The sequence below is a fragment of the Pinus tabuliformis genome, chromosome 3_2, assembly GCF_031772625.1.
Source record: "Pinus tabuliformis cultivar Carrire ecotype Pingquan chromosome 3_2, CPIR1, whole genome shotgun sequence".
Lineage (NCBI taxonomy): Eukaryota > Viridiplantae > Streptophyta > Pinopsida > Pinales > Pinaceae > Pinus > Pinus tabuliformis.
In genome coordinates, this window is record NC_142302.1 from 1,273,562,925 (window position 1) to 1,273,582,379 (window position 19,455).

Sequence of the window (19,455 nt, forward strand, 5' to 3'; positions counted from 1 at the left end):
TCGAATTTAGGTACATATCTGCGTAATATTTCATTGTTGCCCATTTTGTAGAGATGCCCTGCAATAACAGTAAAGTTTGCTACGCGTATCACCAATTCTTTATTTTGCTAAACGAAATATCCCTATGGCGCAGTTATTATGGTTAAGAAGTGGATTATATCCTCAAAGTGGCCATCCATGACGCGTACTACATAAAGTTGTGCATCAGGTAGTCCTTCCTCTAAGTTTGTGGGCTCTTCATTGTTCTCAATTCGGGACAGGTGATCTGGGCCTGCATTTAGACATCCCGGCTTTACGATGACTTCGAAATCATATTCTTGAAATAATAGCAGCCACCTACAAATGTGCCCCCCCCAACACAGGCTTATTCACTAGGTATTTTAGCGCAGAGTGATCAGTATACATCTTAAAGTGTCCTCCGAGTAGATAGTGGTGGTATTTCTGGAGTGCGTATACCATCGCCAACCCCTCACGCTCAGTAGTGGAGTAGTTCTTCTTCACTTTGGACAGTTGTCGAATTTCGAATGCAATCGGGTGATCAATTCCTTTTGCTCCTTCCTGCGTGAGTACAACGCCCAACACGATACATAATGCGTCAACATGCACGTGAAATTCGATGTCCCATTTCGGAAAGACCAAAATGGGAGCTGATGCCATCTTCTCGTTGAGAGTCTCCAAACTTTTGTTACATTCCTCATTTCAACAGTAAGTAGCATCCTTTTCCAACAACTGTTCCATTGGTGTCGTGATCTGTGCGTAGCTCTTAATGAACTTCCAATAGTAACCAGTGTGTCCCAGCATGGCATGCAGTTGTTTGACACTACGCGGTGCTTGCAAATTGAGTATTACAGCAATCTTCGCCAGATCCACCATCAGGCCTTGCTTATAGACCACATGGTTGAGCAAGTTCCCAAAGGGGACGAGGAAAGTACACTTCTTTAGATTTAGCGCAATCTGGTGCCATTGGCAAGTATCCAACATTAATCGTAAGCTCGCGATATGTTTCTTGACTAGCCCAAATATGGTCCAATCATCAAGATATACTTCCAAGAACTTATATATAAATTCCTTGAAAGCATCTACCATGACACGCGAGAATATCGCCAGCGCATTCTTCAGTCCAAAGGGCATCACAGTGTACTGAAAACAGCCCCATTCGATGGCGAACGTTGTTTTACTCCTGTCCTCCGGCGCGATCTTGATCTGGTGGTACCCCGAGAAACTGTCCGTGAAGGAGTAGGCTTCCTGTCCACCCACATTTTCTAGTACCTCGTCTGTAAATGGCATTGGGAATGGATCATTAACACATGCATCGTTGAGCTTCCTGAGATCCATGCAGATGTGAATTTCACCCTTCTGTTTTTTCTCCTGTACCACCATAGGACTTACCTAGTCGGATTCCTCCACTGGTTCAATTATTCCTGCTACAAGCATTTTATCCAACTCTTCGTGGACCTTTGCTTTCTATTTTGGATTCAACTGATAAGGCCACTGCTTGACTGGCTTCGCGTCCAGCTTTAGGGTTATCTTCATCATTCCCAGGTCGCCAAGGATCCCTTTTAACTCCGTGATTTTAGTCGGGAATAAATCTTGATATTCTCGAAGTAACTAGACGACCTTCTCCACCGTGGCATCATCCCAATAGTCCCCAAGCGTTGCATACTTCGGCTCCTCCTCCATACCAATGTTTACTTGTTTTGTTTTCAGTGGCGTGGTGATGTCTGGATCCTCGATTGTTGGTCCGCGAACCTCGCAACTCCCCTCTGTTTCCGGAATATTGATGTTTCTAGGATCCTCATCATCATCTTCTACCTGCACATTGTAACATTCTAGGGCCTGGCTCAACTGATGCAACCAATCTGGCTGCACTATTTCCTCTGGTTCCAGTGGTACTTTGAAAATGGTGGCCTTCACAACTTGCAACGCATCATCAACAGTATCCATCCATTGGTCTTCAAATAATAATGTTAATAAAAATCCTTCATGCAAGATATCCCATTCTCCTGTACCATGTTGGAGTTCTGTTTTAGTATACCAGTTCCTTGGGATGACATCCAGGGTATGATAAAATAAGTGGACCCACTCCAGCTAGGGTTCTTCTCCATAGGCCTGGGTCCATCTGGTGAGGTGCATATGTGGTCATTGCGTCCGTCGTATTTCTCAGTTATTCGTAGTTTCGGCTTCCCAAACCTTATCTACATCATCCGATCTTCAAAAGTTCCTTCATGTGTTCCCCACCAATGTGAAGGCATCACACGCAATGCCCATTTTAATGCATCAAACCCCTAGTGTTTTGGTACCGCGCCCTCAAACTTGGTCAGGAATTCGTCCACCACTGTCAACCCATCATACATTAGCAGTTCTTGATCCTAAGCTTTAACACAATACAACGTCCTAGTCATCATATTGCAGTTTAACAATGTTGCTCTGTTCAACCTATTATGCCATTGTTCATCTTCGTCATCTGAATCTCAAATGCAGGCTTCTGCGCGTTCCCACGATATTCTTCCTTCTATAGTCAGATTTACCCAATCTTGATCACACGTCGTTATCTTGTAGATATGATCCAAGTCCTTCTCACTTCCATCGTCACGTACGGGTTCAGTGTAGCGCACTCCTTCAACTAGGTCTAGCGTAACGACTACGCATAGGGACTTCTTCTCAAATATCATCTTCCAATTCTTTAGATTGATGACTCCATTCATATCCGTGGCCCAGTCTATCCTTAATAATGAGGGGTAATGGTTACTATCATCCACAATTTCTATTACCTCAAAGTCTGTTTTGTGCTCGCACCTTCAATATCCACTGACTCCTTGCAATCTCCCCATGGGCAAGATATTTTGTTGGTTTTCCATCCGTAATTGAATAGGAGACCACTGTAATGTGGGCATGCCCATGCATTCCCATGTCTGATTAGATAGCACGTTTGCATCTGAGCCTAAGTCAAGAATGATCTAATCCATCTCATAGTCACCGATCTACGTCATTAATCACATTTCCCATCCAGTGTGCGAAGCATGTTTTCCCAATTTCCAGACCGCGCGAGGTGCACCTGGCCCTACGCACCTAGTTATCAGCTCTTGTAATCCCTTAACTGCCTGATTATCACATAGTAGCTTCATACATGTCCCTAAAAAGGTAGTTAGCATCGAAGGATCCATTTCCTGCTTGGGTTGATCCTCACTACCTGAAGTAGAGACCTCTACAAAGCTCTTCTTAGCTTCCATAAATGTCCTCTTCGCATGCTCCAAGTCGAACTCATGCTACTTTGTAGGGGTTTTGCAAACCCTAGGCCCACCTCGGTTAATTTCCCCTTATCTTCCCCTATAGTTGCACCACTTTTGAGCATCATGTTCACGTTGGGGTCTTCCTCGTGCAGTTTGGACCTCATCATTTGGACGTTTTGCGTCGTTGTAGGTTGTGTTTCCCTTTTCTCATGTATCTGTGCTATCAATGTGGGGCAGTCTATCATTTCATGATATAAATACTCACACTAGGGGCACGATATTTTGGTCAGGTTGGTACAATCACGCACGTAGTGCCCTGGTCCTCCATAGTTGTAACAGATTAGCTGCCCGCGGCCCCTTCCTGGCCCCATTCCACGCTGTCCTCATCCTCGTCCTTGGAACCCACCGTGTGCTATCGTCGTGGCTAGATCCTGACCTTGCGCCTCAGTCTGCATCCTGTAGGTAGGTAATCGATCCATCAATAATTCATAACTACGGTAGTCTCATTCCTCATGGCCCACCAATCTGCAAAAATTGCAAAATAACTGCTGGGGGTTCTGGGTAAACTTTTGGAGTAGGTGGCAGTTGTCCATGTTGTGCTTTCCTCCCACCTGATAGATTATGCACCAGAGTGAGGGTGTCATGCTTGGCCCCACTTGTGCCTCTGGTTGCAACGACATTGGTCCCCCCGCTACTAAATAGTTTGCAAAGACCAGCAGCGATCCTTATTGTGGCCCTGGCTTCTACATTTTATGCACCACACTTCCTCCCGTGCTTATGGCCAGGGTGCCTTCTCCTGTTTCAAACTTTGCATTTCTAAACACAAGTTTTGTATTTGTGCGTGGATCTACTGAACTCCCAACCCAGGATCCTGTATTGGAGTCTCATGCAACCTCATCACTATCTCTAATGCTTCAGCTTGGGTCGAGATCTTCTGTTGTGATAGTGCCATCCACAAATGTGGCGCTAAAGATGCCACAAACCACGTGCGATGCTGCCCATCCATTAGCGTCATGTTAGCCTCTCAAATCATACTTTTTAGTCTCTGACCGAGGTCCCAAGGGGTTTCTCCTAGCAGCATCACAATCTCCTTAAACCCGATGATCGACTGCGTCTCTGATTTCGGTCGGCTAAACTCTTTGTTCAATGCATCCCAGATCTCTGCTATCTCAGCATTTGGATGATCGCTAGAGTGCTTGATACACCAAGTCAACGCGCGGTCCTGTAGTGTACCACTAGGGTAGCCTTTTTAATATTATCGTACGTAACTCTGTGCGCTTCCCATACTGCCCTTACTACAAACCAAAACTGTTTTGGATCTTCACTTCCTGCTCCTTTGAATACCGGCAACTTGATCATGCTCGTGATGTTTAACTTCTGGTTTATGCGTGGGTGTGTTAGGGCCCACTACGAACTCGTACTGCTTCTGATCCAACCAATCTTCAATCTCTTTCTTCGTAGGGTTTCATAATTCCGACATCAGACATCCCTTAGGCAGATCCCAGTCCCGACAATGGAACCATTTTTTGGCTTGTTGGGGCCTGACCCAGGTTCAGAATAGTTATTAGCCAAACAAATCCTGTGCTACCAGCTCTTTCAGCAACAGTCCGTGGAGCGCGTACTGAAGTCTCACCCGAGGTAGTAGGCGAGGGTGCTGGAACCACGTTTCTGCACCCTTGGGATGTCTTGATGTGGTCTGGAGGGGTCACGAACCATTCTGCGCCCTCACGCCACTATGTACTACTATCGATCTTCCGCGTAGATCCGCACAAATGTGCTTTCTTATTAATGAATTTATTACAAATCTAATCTTCTTCTTATAGTCTTTAAGCAAACATTTAACAATAAAACCCAGTGCATGCAATCATAATTAACAGAAGACAGTGCATAAATTCAGAACATAAGCAACAGATAGATTCGCAATAAAGCACACAATGTTTCAGCAATTCTTATCTTTATTTATCTTCTGTCAATACAACCAGATCTTCCCTGCGCACTCAGCTACAGGGGTCCACGCACATAGCTACGGACTCTACCAGGCCTCTACACACATAGCTACAGAGCCTCTATATATCTGCCAACTTCCTTGACTCGGACTTACAAATGTAGAGCAACTATTACTTCCAAAAACCCATAACACATCAGATCTTCTAAAAACTACCTTCTACCCTTAGAGCCTCGCTCTATTTATACATCCCCATGGTCCGCGGACCATGGGCAGGCCGACTCACTTCCTATTATTTTATATTATTTTTGGGCGGACAACCCTTTGACTCGACCTATTACATTTCGTGCTCCGCGCATTTCGCAGAGCTTTTCACAATATCATTACCCTAACTTATAGGCTTTAAGCCCCAAAACCGTTACGTGGGGCCTCTGCTACCCAACACACAACCATCATAGATCAAAATAATAAATCACATGTAACCATCATAAACCAGAATCATAGATCACTTGTAATCATCATAGATCATAATCATAAATCATATGCATAATAAAAATGACATAAAATACAAATACTTATCCTTTAATCAATCTTTAGCTTCTACCTTTATCCTTATTCCATATGCACTCAGGATCAGTTGCCACACCCACAAATTACCCAGTGCCTTCTCCTCAATCATGTGCACGTACACATAGTGTACATCACACACATACAACTACACACGACATACAATACCATGCAATACATGCATCTACACCTGACATACAACACATACATCTACACCTAGTGTACAACACAAGATAATACATATGCCTACACCAAGTGTATAATAAAACACAATACATATGCGTACACCCAGTGTACAACACAATACACATATGTACATAGCATACAACATAATGAATACATATATCATGATGCCACGACTAAACAATGAAGATACATAGTACCACATGTACACAACACAACATGTATGACATGCACATAATACCACATGCACACCAGTACCACATGTACAACATGTACACAGTACCACCTATACACAACACCACTTGCACAACGTGTACACAACATCACATGTACATAGCACCACCTACACCACATGTACACAATTCCACATGTACATCATACCACCTATACGATGTGTACACAATGCTAGATGTACACAACACCACATGCATGACATGTACACAAAACCACATGTACACAACACCATATTCACAACATGTACACAGCACCACCTGTACACGACACCATATGTACAACATGTACATGGCACCACATGCTCACAACACCACATGCACACAACACCATATGTACATAGCACTACACATAAAACATGTACGTAACACCCTATGTACACAACACTGCATATCAAACATAGGGACAACACCATATGCACATAATTAAGCATATCCATCATGTGCATAGTAAAATATGTACACAACATGGTATATCCAACATGTACATAGCACCATCTATACCCAACACTGCATATTCAACATTCCCACAACACTATATATACCACCACGTATATAACATTACATAAACAACATGTACACACACACACTATATATGCACGACACCACATGCACACAACATCATAGATGCAACATATACAACATATGCACAACATTAATACCACACATCCAAAACCATACTATCTTTACCAAGAAACCTTGCTTCAAGTGTCTTATCCATGCTTGTCCCAACATGTCGTATACCACACTACTTTTATTTCACTGATGTATCTTGTTGGCTTGAGCAGGCCTGAACCAGGTTCAACGTCATGTAGCCAAACAAATCCCTACACTATTGGCCCTTTCGCATCAACCTGCGGAGTGCGGACCGAAGACTCACCTGAAGTAGTATGGGGGGATGCCGGAACGAAGTTTCCGCACCCTGAGATGGTCATGATGTCGGTTTATTCGTCTTATTCCTACCTTCGCGTAGGTCGCTTCGCTCTAGGGCTTGCCAGACAAGTCCTCTATTCCATCCTTCAATACCTCCGTGAAAGGGTATGGCTGACCTTCGCGCAACCCTAACCCTTGATCTAGACACTTTCGCGCTGCTAAGGCAACATATTGCACAGATTGTCAAGTTATCTTAAGAATCTTACTTGTCTTATTAGATGCTCATAGTTAGCACCGCGTAAATAGATATTCTTGATTGTGTTCAGTTATCCAACATAATTATACATATTCATGCATCACATAAGAATTATAAAGGAAATTCATACATAAAATGAAAAGATGCATTAATCAGAACAAGACACAGAAATTGCAGAATACTTCTCTTTATTGATTTCTTCCAAGTGATTACAGACTCTATCCACCCTGCGCACACAGCTGCAGGGGTCTGCACACTCAGCTGTGGAATTCCACCCTAGGCCTCTATGCACTCATCTGTAGAGCCTCTACCTACGCTATGAACCAAGACTAAGACTTCTTACTTCATAACTACAACCATTTTATATGATTTCCATTGTGTCTCTCTAAAACTACTTAGAGCATAGCTCTTTTTATATAATCGCATGGTCTGTGGACCATGGGTAGATCTCTTACAACCAAATTTACTTTACAATACTAAGGGCAGACTACCCTTTATGACACATGACACCTTTACGCTCCCGGACCAAAAAATGTGGAGTCTTTACAAGTTTATTACAAAATTTGACTCAAACATGGGCTTTCAGCCCCAAAACTATCCTTGGGGGATCCCACTCCCAACAGGCCCCCAACATAAACATCGTGACTCACCCTTGAGTCACTCAATAGGTGAGGAGATCTTTGCACGAAGCCCTTCCATCTCAAGTCATATGATCACAACTTTGAACGTGCACTGTGCGGCTGCCTTCTTCGCGTCTTCCACTGTCTGCTCGACCACTGTTCCTGTGCTGTCAGCCTGAAGCTTTTCCTACATCACTTGCAGAGTCACAAGATTGCCTTCAATAGATCCTATCACTGTGTAAGCCTCCTCCAACCAGGGCTTCAGTCTTGCCTTCAACACTGCTTCCTTGTGCAGTGTGGCGTCCACCTATTCCTTCAGCACCTTGGCCTCCTGCAACTTGGCTAGTCTCTGTTTTTGCACGACGGTTCGTGCTATGCCCTTAACCTCATCATAGCACTGTTGTAGCTCATACGCTTCCATCTCCAGCCTCTATACATTGGGGTCCTCCTGCAAGCTTTTCAGGACCTCAAATGACTACTCAAAAAACTATGTGCAGTCTACTACTGGACTATCCATCGCCGCTATTGCCTCTGTGAAAACGGTCGTCACTGTTCCTTCACTTCCAGTGGAGTTGAAGGCTGGGCCCTCAACTGTAACTCCTTGATTTGTAGGTTTGACTACAACTGAACCCACGCCATCTCAGTCCAAGTGTTGCACACCCCTGTGGCCAGCTTACGGATGCATACCTCAACTGGCTCCTCCTTTGGAATGGCCAACTTTGGGATGATTTGGCATGCCTACTCAACGACCTGCATAATTTTCTTGCGGTGATTGGTTGCCTCAGTCTCAGTGACGATGGCAGTATTTCTCTGTAGGGCCATCTGCTCATTTTTTATCTGTTGTTCATTGATCAACTAGAGGGTGCGGTGCTCATGGACCCTTAGCTCTGCAATCACTCCATCCTACAAGAGGTGGAGTGCTTCACACGGGAGTGCTGCCAGGTTCAATCCTACTCCCTTTAGGGTGCTGACAGTGGGCCTGTTGGCCTGATTCTCTGTGGTTAGTGCTCCAGATAACACTATCGCACTGGAGGCCTTTACATGCAGCATATCGGCAGCCTTTGAAGTGCTGATATCCAAGATGGTAGATATCGTGCCAGCCTACGATGCGCAGGTCTACAACTCCTACAACCCTGTTTGGATAACCCCCAGGATGATCTGTTGTTGCTACTCAAATTGTTGCAGGGCCCCCTCGGTGACATCCCTCACTGTGTCATTGATATCATGCAAGTCACCCTTTGTTAATGTGATGGGGTCCAGTGAGGTCCTAGTTGCCTTTGATTTCTTTCTCTGCCCTCCTTTCTCTAGCTTCCTCGGGTGCTTGATGCGGGTGGACACCTCCTGAGAGTTCGCGCCATGTTGTTCTGTCTCCTCTTCTGTCTCAGGTGAAGGCGACCTCGTGCCTTTGTCAGAGCTCCGCAATGTCCCACCTATTTTTTGTGCAGCCTCGCGCTCCGACCGGGCCTTATCAACAACCTCCTTCTTCCGCTTCTCCGCTTGTTGTTCCATCTTAAGCTTGGCCTCCTCCTTCTTCTTCTGCGTGGTGGACTTGCTCCCGCCCACCACCAAGTTCGTGGTAGTGCGCCACTATGTCCGCCATTAATCAAGAACTGCATCAATGGCGTCATTCATTTCTAGATACGGCAAGTCATACCATTTTTGCGCAGGGTCCTTCCGTGCCCTGATGGACACTCGATGGAAGTCAAATTTGAATTTGGTGTAGCCCTACAGGTTGGCATACACCGTAGCCGACAATCACAGTTTGCGATTCATGGCCATCCATATGTTTATCTCCATCAATATCCAAAAGATCTTGTTGTTCCTGACTTGTTGCGCATCCTTGGTCGTCCATAGTGAAGCGTACTTCACTGCTTCTGGGAGCTCTGGCATGAGCAAAGGGAACTAGCTATCCTCTAGCAGCTCCCACACTACCAGCACAGTTAACAGCAAAAGCCACGCATAGTGGAACGTCTTGATGAGCTCCCGCACTTCGTGGCAGTTCGCTAGGAACTCTCCGCGAAGGTAGTCTGACAAGTTGAAATTGACTCCGTCAGCGCCTTGTATAGTGAGCATTACGACAGGCACTAGCACCTCATCGACGCAACACTTCCTCATCACTTTTCCTACGAGGATCTGCATGGCTACCTTCACAGCAGGGTCGCAGATGCTGGATATAGTGTGTCTGCATGGCTTCTTCACTAGTTTAATTTTTTCTTTCATTGACTCCGCGAGAGCATGCTCGCCACCTTTTCCGCCAAAGATCATGGACGGATTCTCTCCTGTGTAGGGTAGTCGCGTTATCTAGTGAATCAACCTATCCATGATGGGTATAGACTCCTCCAGCCACATACGCTCATCATGCACCAAGCACAGTAGCTTCTTGATGACCAAAATTGTCACCAGGGTGCGGTTGTAGTGTGGCACCCAAAGCAAGATGAGCAACCCTTCCTTTTCTACTACCTTGAGCCACCTCCACGGATCCAATGCGGTCATTCCTGTATTCGTATGAATGATGTAGCGCATCAGCTGCTTGGTCACTAGGTGTGAGAATTTATCATGGTCCACCAAGTCCCAATCTTCAAATTTCAGCACTGGCACTCGTGCCAAGCAAGGACCGTCGAAAGCAATTTCATCAGGCAGTAGAGGCATTTGCAGGGGAGTCTTGTTCTCATTAATGTTCTTTGATATCTTGGTCTTAGGCTTGTGCGGAGGGACATACTCTGAAAATCGAGTAATAGGGTCCACACCCTAGGCTTCAACCTCCTCCACTTCAGTGCCCACATCCTCATCATTCATCGGGATTTTCCTCCTCTGGTTCTAATTTTATGGCCTTACCTTGCTCCTATGCAGTGGGCTTTTGGTGGGCTTCTCCTTGGTGATGTGCGCACCAATATGGCGGGCTGCTTGCCCTTCTTGTACTTCACAATTTCATTGGTTGGGGTCAGCTTTGGTCTTGGCGTCCTCCACAGTTTAGGGACCTCTGCCAATACTTTGGCCACTTCCAAGCATCTACTTCTTCCTCTATTTCCATCTCTTGGGCTGACTCCTCTACTACTACTTTAGTATTTATAATTTCTGCAGGTATTGACATAATGCTTTCTAATAGTGCTCACGACGTCTCTAGCAAGTTTGCAAATGCGGGAGTCTCTTTGAAAGCCTCTAAGAATTCTCAGTTCATGGGTGCATGAGAGCTAAACAACTCAATTCTCAAAATTCCAAGTGTTTTTCGTTGGAAAACCACTTGTAATTTATAGGGAATTTTGAATTCAAATCCGACCGTTTGCCCCATATTCAATTCATTAATGCCGGATTGGCAGCCAGTTTTCAAGGATTTAAGCCATAAATTTCATCTTAAATGTCGGCCACCCACTCCATTTGGCTACACCTCTACCGTCAAATCATGAACAATGACTTTAACGGTCACTTTCCATCCGACCTGAGCAATTTATTTCTAGGTATCACAGCTCCCTCTGCGCTGCCATGAACCCTGTGACACTTCCTCGCTTCGCACCATCCTCCAGCCACGCAGCTCCCCAACCTGGGGAGTGTAGTTTATAGTCTCGTTCCTCCTTTCAGCTACCTGGAGTGCTAAGACTGTGCTACCTTCATCTAGACACATGGCTGGACCACCGGTGTATGGCTTTAAGCAACTTCCATTCACCTTTCCTGGGAAGGGCTCTCCATTCAATTTGACTAGCTATACCGCTCCTCTGTTGGTAATTTCCTTAATTACATAGGGCCGTAACCAGTGCATTTTGAATTTCCCCGGGAATTTATCAAACTTATTGTCATATAACAAAACCAGGTCATTTACCTTAAAGGTGCACCGCTTAATGTGTTGATCATGCTAGGCTGTTTTGCATTGCTTTTCGACCTGTTGGTGAAATCCAACTAAAAATCTCTCTTCTTCGAGCTCATCCAACTATGCGAGCCTTTCCTCTAGGGCTCCGTGATTTTTCATACCCATGAGCATCACTATGTGTAGACTAGGCACAATATATTCCATAGGCTTTACCGCTTCAACCCCATAGACTAGCCTAAAGGGGGTTTGTCCAGTTAACTTCTTGCATGTCGTTCGATAAGCCCATAGTACTATAGGTATGCATAGGTCCCAATCACTTCGCTGAGCATTGAAAACCTTGGTCAACATGTTCTCCAGCACTTTATTAATGCTTCCACCATTCCGTTAGCCTGTGGGTCATAAGGCGTACACTTCTAGTGATATACTTGAAATTCCTTCGTCATCACGCTGGTCGTCTCATTCAGAAAGTGCGTACTGCGATCACTCATCAAGATCTTTGGACACCCAAATCACGTTAGTACATACTCAAAGAGGAAATTTGTAGTGTTTCTGCCTGTGCAATCCTTCACAGGCTGTACCTTTGCCCAACGAGTCAAATACTTTGTCGCGGTGATAATGTACCTTGCTCCTGTCTTTCCTTGGGGCTAACTAGGTCCCACAAAATCTATCACCCATTTCTCAAAGGGTTGCAACGTCATCTATGGATTAGGATCTCATCCCTCTGCAATGTCTTGCCAATCCTTTGACATACATCACATGCCTTGTAATATGCTTTTGAGTCCTGATGGAGGGTTGGCCACCACAACCCTACACGTAGAATGTTTTGCGCAGTTTCTTTTCCTGAATAATGTCCTCCTACGGCGCCCCCATGAGCATCGACGTGGATGCTGCCTCTTTCAAACTAAGGTACATATCATCGCAATATCTCATCAGGCCCCATTTTATAAAGATGCCTAGAAATGACAGAGAAATCTGTCACGCACACCACTAATTCCTTCTTCTTATGGACAATGTATCCTTCTGAGGTAGTTCCTATCATTAGGAAGTGTATTATATCCTCAAAATGAGCATCTATGACGCGCACTGCAAATAGCTGCGCGTCAGGAAGTCATTCCTCCATATAAGTGGGCTCTTCCCCTGTTTCAATGCATGACAGATGGTCTGGTCTCACGTTCAATCATCCAGGCTTCACAAAAAATTCAAAATCATACTCCTGGAAAAATAAGAGCCACATGCAGATTCTCCTCCCCAACACAGGCTTATTGATCAGGTACTTCAACACGGAGTGATTTGTATACATCTTAAAATGGCCACCTAACAAGTAGTGTTTAAACTTCTGGAGCGTATACACCATGGCTAACCCTTTGCACTCGGTGGTGGAATAGTTCTTCTCCACCTTGGGTAACCTTTTGCTTGCAAAAACGATAGGATGGCCCAAGTCTTTTCTGCTAGCCTGTGTCAGCAATGCTCCCAGTGCTATACATGATGCATTGACATGTACATGAAACTCCTTCTTCCAATCCGGGAAGACTGGAATTGGTGCAGTGACCATCTTTTCTTTCAATATATCCAAGCTCTTCTTACAGTCCTCATTCCAGTAGAATGTGACATCCTTCTTCAAAAATTTCTCCATAGGCATGGTGATCTGGGCATAGCCTTTGATAAACTTTATGTAATATCCTATGTGTCCTAAGGTAGTGCACAACTGTTTCACACTCCTCGATGCTTCCAAGTTCAGTATCACTGTGATCTTCATGGGATCTACCATCATTCCCTGTCTGCAAACCACATGACCCAACAGGGTCCCAAAAGGAACACAAAACAGACACTTCTTTAGATTGAGCGTGATCTGGTATCTTAAACAGGTATCCAGCATCAAGTGCAAGATCACTACATGGTGTTTTACCAGCCCAAACACAGTCCAGTCATCAAAGTATACCTCTAGGAACTTATGAATAAATTCATTGAACGCAACAACGACTACACGTGAGAAGATTGCAAGTGCATTCTTCAATCCAAATAGCATCATAGTGTACTGAAAATGACCCCACTCAGTCGCGAAGGTTGTCTTGCTCCTATCCTCCAGCACGATTTTGATTTGGTGGTACCCTGAGAACCCATCAGTGAAGGAATATGCTTCCTAGCCACCTACATTGTCCAACACTTCATCAGTGAATGGAGTCAGGAAAGGATCATGTACGCAAGCATCATTCAGCTTTATGAGATCCACACATATCCTTATTTCATCCTTCCACTTCTTCTCCTGTACCACCATTGGGCTTACCCAGTCAGATTCTTCTACAAGTTCAATGATGCCTACCGCAAGCATCTTGTCTAGCTCTAAGTAGACCTTATTCTTATACTTTGGATTAAGATGGTGTTAACACCCAGGTTGTTCCCTATGACTCCCAAGGGAATACGGCCGGGGTAACCACTAACCAATCTTTGGATCATAGCTTCTAGCCAAACTGTAATCAGAGAGGGCTCTCTCTTTATGATTTGTCTCTGTTATGATGGTTTTTTAGGCTAGCTATTATGCTCGGGTTTTGATTTATGTTTTGGTTGAAGGATTTCTTTCAGGTCTTAGGATGTAGTGTTCGGAGAGTAAAATATCATTGGGCAATGGAGTCTGGAGTAGTGAAATGCTTTGATATGCAGGATTGGTGGTGTTCAAACTGCAGGGCCAATTTTGTATCTCATACAAACAAATTTTAGCTTGAATGGTGATGTATGTCAACCAACAGAAAGCAATTAAGAATTTTCTATTAAGCTGGTGAGGTGAAAGTGAGACACGCTACACAGGAGCAAACTTGAATTCCTGTGACAAAGGCCACTGTGAAAGATGTATTCTGAAAGTGCAGCAATTAAGAATTACACTTATCAAGATTACAACTGAAGAAAACATTCATTAACAACATAGATTGAACTCAGGGTATTCATTGAATAAATCCTGAAAGTTATTCTTTTTCCTTGTTGCTAAATATTTAAAGTTAGATAACATATATGGATTTTAACAAAACAAAATACATAACAGAGAGAGTTACAAAGACTTATTGTATGGTGAAATACACAGGAATCCAGCAGTTTTCAACAGACACCAGAATGCATTCAACACTTCATAAATCCGAGAAATTCCATCACTTTCTTTATTAACTTCTGAAAGGATTACAGCATAAGAACTTCTTCAGGAGAAATCAACAACAACCCTTGCAAACTCATGCGAAGGGGACTTTATAGGAATGCTTATACAAAATATCTCAGGCATTGAGTCATCTGAGAGAGAAAATATCTTCATAACTTCGTGCAGAAAGTAGAAAAGAAGTTATTACAACTTTGAATGCAACATAAATGCTCTTTAAGTCTGTCAGAGGATAATTTGACCTTTGGAGGTCATTGAGTCGGTTGAACCGCTTTGCTTTAACGCTGAATAATGTGTCTTTACTTTTTGCTGCGCTGTATTTTCTCGGCTCTGCCAGCTGTGTTTTCCTATTCTTGCTGTGTTGGCCAAAATCTTTGCTGAGTTGGCTCAGCTTTAATCTTTGATGCATGCTGATTTTGTTTAAACTGTGCTTTGCATGACAATTGATATTTTTAAAAAACAAAATTTGGTGAGTGGCTCCCTGTCTATAAAATTTTTTGTATTGTATTTTCCCACCAGTCTTGCGTAGGGAGTTGATGGCTGAGAATTGCATCCATAGTCTCCTCTGCCTCTATATACTTGAAAAAATTGGGTGCCACATCAAACAGGTGATTGATCTCATTCATTATAAAAAATAGATTTTCTACCTTGTTGTAGATAGTTTGTCCTGTAGCTGGCCCTGTTTCTTTTGAGCTGCTGGGCTTCTCATTGATGTCATTTGTGGAAAATGCATTCACTCTTTTAGCATACTGCTCATGAATGAGCAGTCTCCCTGCGTTGTTCAGTAAGCTAGGGAGTCCTCTGTTTTGCAGCACCAGGAATTTATCCATGAATCTTTTTACCTCAGTCTGCATGTCTTGGGTTCTTCTCTCCAGTGTCTGCACCAAATTTCTTAATGTGAGAACCCTTTTGATCAACTGAATGGCCTCAGTCCTATTGGGAATTCCCATGTTTGCCAATTGAGTACTTGTTCTATTATTTAGCACATTGATCATTCTGGTGGCAATTTCAGGCATGTTGCCTAGAGCAGCCCTTGACTTGTGAATTTCAGCTTGTGCTTTTGGGATGAGCTCTACCTGCTCATGGATTTTCTCTATGTACTGCCATTGGTCAGTAATAGACTGGCCAATATTGGCCCATAGCATTGCCTTAAGTCCAGCTATAACCTTATCTAATTTGAGCTCATTTTCTAGCTCTTTTATTCTATCTTTGAGAGCTTTCACCTCCCTGCCCTTCTCTGCCACTGCTTGCTTGGATTTGTCATACCTGTCATTCACCTTGGCCAGTTTATCCCTGGTCTCATTTAACTCAGTCATTTGAGCTTCCAGGATTTAAATTTCATTCTTCAGCTTTTGCATATCCAGGCTTTGGGCCTGCTCTGTGGTTGTTGGTGCTGCTGAAGTAGATGTTGCTGTCTGTTCAGTCTGTTGAGGAGGAGGAGCAGTGATAGGAGCAATTTCTTCAAGATTGATGACCAGAGGAGGCTGAGAGGTCTGACCCTCTTCTCTTTGCTTCAGCGTTGTTTGCAATGCTGCTTGTGCGACCTCTGATTCTCCCAACTTTTCTTGTGCTTGAATCTGCTGCTTATAAAGGGAAATCATCAAGGTTGTGGCATCCTGCTCATGTCTTTGCTGAGCTACTTCATCTGTTTGAGGGTGAATGGTAGCTGGGAGTTTGATCTTTTTCCTTAAGGCAGCCATGTCAGCATCCCTCAACTTCAATATCTCTTGTATTCCTTTGATGTCTTTGGGATCATGCCCAATCTCAATGATTATGTCTTCCAAGGACCTTATTCTGTTGTCCTTTGCCTGGGATGATGCCCTCTCCAACTCCAGTTGAGAGGCTGTATTATTGAGGCTGCTTTCTAGCTTGTAATTTTCTAATGTTTTGTCTGCTAAAGTGGCATACACCATCTCACCAGTCTGTTTGTGCAGTTCAATTTTATCCATTGGGTGTATGTCCTTGGCCAGGACCTCCAGATTGGTTTTGAGGTAATCTGAGGTAGATTGGGGCTGCAGTGTTGTTGGCATAAAATGGCTCATGATCATTTTGCCTTCCTGTACATCAAATGCAGACATCAGTCTTTGTTGATTGGTGGGAGCCATTTTCAATAAATGGTTGTACAGTTGTATCTTGATAGGGTCACTCCTCCTTTTGATTTCTATAAACTGCTGCTTGATGCTCCTTTCTCCTTCTCTTTGCTGGCTGGAGGAGTTGACCTCTCCTCCCATGGTTCTGTCCTGTTCCTGCTGGAAGGAACTGGATGAAGCTTCTCTGCTGGGTGGACCCATGCCCATTGCTTGCCTTATTGCTATGTCATCCTCAGAAAAGTCATTCAACCTTTGCCTTTTCTCTCCCTGGTTTATAGATGATGTTAGGGGAGTTTCTCTATCCCTTTTTTTGTTTATGTCCTCTTTCTGCGGAGTTTGGAGGACCGAGGAATCAAAGGTAGTTTCTGGCCTAGGAGGCACTATGTTTTGGGCCTATTGCTCAGTGGAAGTTGGAGTATCAACTACTCCTTCTTGCTGTAAGGGCTGCTGTCCCTCATGTGGCCCTTCTTCTTGATGCAGTTCCTGTTGTTGTTGTGGTTGCTCTGCCTGCTGCTGCATTTCTTTATCTGCCTGCTCTTGAGTCACTGGAGGTGGCCGCTCCTTGCCATGGAGTGATTGTTCTGTCTCCATTTCCTTTTCTTTGCCTTTGCTGGATATATTTTCAGTGGCCTTGGTAGTTTGTTGTTTGGCAGTTGAGGAGGATGCAGCTGCTCCCACTTGTGTGCTCGGAAGTGTGAATACCTGTGAACAAAGTTCAAGGTCACCCATCTTCCTTAGATTCCTTAGTGCCCTCTGGTTTAGCTCTTCTTGTGACATGGGCTCTTCTAAGGTCCCTCTCCTCCATTTGTCTTGGTTTGCATATTTTTCAATGTGAGGGATACTATGGTGATCATAGGCAGATAACTTATATTTGAGCCTCCTCATAGTTATAAAATGATTAGGGTCATAGGGTGTCCATAGGAAACTGGTTTGCAGGCCAAGGGACTCAAGCATTCTATCTGCTTCCTTCCATCCCTGCTCCCTCTCGTTATAGATAAAATGGCCAAGTTGGCTTTTCACCTTCAACTGTGCTTTTTTGCCTTTTCCTGAAAAGTGAAGCACATCAACCCGGCCAAATTGCCTAAAGTACTCTAGGGCAAATAGCCTGATAGGCACATACTTAGGTAATCTGAGTGGAGGCAAATCACACCCATATATCCTGATGACAGTGTGGTTTTGGTAGAAGTACCAATCCCCAATGCTGTAAGCTTTGGATAGCTGAAGAATTCTCTGCATGTCATCAGTGAGTCTCGGAGGAGGTGAGCTCATCAGCATTGCCATAGCTGGATGGATGAACAGATCTATGAATTCACAGTAAGTGTATGGAGACTCAGGTGTAGTGTGGAAGACAGAGGACCAATAGACCACTGATCTGGGATTGCCTTGGGCATCCATTCTTTTGATTGGAAAATGAAATCTCTCATGTTGATGGTACAAGATCAAATGGTAAATGTAGGAGGTGTATCTGAACATCTTTTCTCTGGATAAATTCATTAGCTGCTCATGCATTTTGTCAGAGATGTAGGTGGCATAATCATAGCAAACTGGAAGTCTGCCCGGAGCGAACATCAGCATCATTACCAGCACAGTTTGGTCTACCAATTCTATTGAGCTATAGCCCAAAATCGGACTAATCATATCTACCAAGTCCCTGCCCAACTGGTTAAGGTATACTTGATTCAGAGGAGGATATTGCACAGAATCAGAGTCAATGTATAACTAATTTAGCTTAGTGATTTGGGCATCTGTCAATCTATTCCCTTGTTTTATCAAGTCTACTAGTGACAAGGGGACCAATTTTCTCTGAGTTTTGAAGCAGAGCATGTTCCTGATGGCCTCAGGAGTGATGTAAAAGAGAGCAGAACCAGAAGGATCCAACACATCCCTCTGAGTAGGGTCATAATATTCAGCACAAAGATGGATCAAATGAGGGAATTGATTGACTTGAGGCAACTTAAAAATAGGAAGAAAAGAATTCCATATACCCAACACATCTGCTCGAGTTTCATGCTTGGCCTTAAGTTCATTGAGCAGGTGGATATGGAACTTGGTCCTCATCAACATCTATTCTGCAATCTGATAATCCATATCTGCCAAGGCTTGCCATTCCAAGTTCCTTTGAGGGGCATTCAGAGGATGAACATTTAGTACTACAGGTGTCTCCATTGAAAAAGAGGATTCTGAATTAAGTGTAAAGTGGTTTCAATTGAGCAGGACAGTATAGAGGAGGGTCTCTTTACCAGGGAGGTGAATTTATAAGGGACACAGAGTAGTTCTGATAAACAGCAATTGAAATATTGTTTAAAGCTTAAATAAGACCAATGCCTGGCCTCACTCTGTCTTTCTCAGCAGGTAAATCAGTTTAAATGAGTCTTTCGCGAATGCGCGAACAGAGTATGGTTTTTAGTGAAAATGCGAGCAAACAAGGCTCAGCTAGTGTTTTTCAAGTTCATAATTGTAAATGGGGCCAGGCGCAAGTATTTCTGTCGGTCAATTATATGTTTTTCACAAATTTAATCG